Source organism: Grampus griseus (genome assembly GCF_964374135.1).
Source record: "Grampus griseus genome assembly, chromosome: X".
Lineage (NCBI taxonomy): Eukaryota > Metazoa > Chordata > Mammalia > Artiodactyla > Delphinidae > Grampus > Grampus griseus.
Window position 1 is genome coordinate 87,350,981 of NC_138999.1, and position 931 is coordinate 87,351,911.

Genomic DNA, 931 nt, shown 5'->3' on the forward strand with positions numbered 1-931 from the left:
TTTCTCAGAAGCCCTTTGCCTGGCTCTCATCAGAGGCAGCTCCCTTCACTTTGCCAGGAGGCCTAAATTAATTCCTTTAAAAGAATCTACCACATGAACAACCTTACTCTGTGACTCTCTCCATGTCTAAAACTGATGGAACTGAATACAACCTCTGAGTTCTAATTCTTGCCTAGAAACAGCTTTCTTCCAAAGGAGGATCCCGCCACCTCCCTGCTCTCCTGGAGTGATCCACCGGGATCAGAAAGATGCTCATCAGGAGGCATTCAGCACCCTGGGAATGTGAGGACAGTACAGTCACTGTGTGACTTAGGGCCTTGGTCCCATCCCCTTCCAGCCTCAATGGGCCTGTGAAGACGGAAGCCGAGCCATACATTCAAAGGAAAAAGGAAGAGGGACTCACAATTTTTGAGGACAGATCTGCTGAGAGTCAGGAATCTGGTGGAGCTTTACCCTACTAGTAGTGGAGGGGGCAGGAGAGTGTGAACTACAGATGTGAATATATTTGAGGGACAGCGTGATCTGGAGAGCATGTGGAGAGAAGAAGGAAAATACACACACGTTTCCATTTTGACTGTGAGTCAACGCCGTTTCATGTGTATCTATGTATCTGGAGGTGGGGTGGCCTGGGGAAGGGTGTGTCATCCTTTTCCTCTCCTTGTATTCTTTGGGCTGTATTTGAGCGCTCTTGCTGTTCCTCCTCTTTTGAGGAGGCAGTTTCTTTTTTCCCCTCCCCTTCCAGGCTGTTGGTGCAGTTCTGTCTGCTAGAGCCTGCTGGTGGGGACTTCCTAGACAAGTACATTAAGATGCAGCATAAACTAGCGGTGGAGAGTGTGGGTTTGGTGTCAGAGTCCTGATGGTTGTCATGGTTACCTAGTAATTAACATGGCTAACAAATAATGCTTGAGAAGCAGGCCATTGCCTGGGTGTC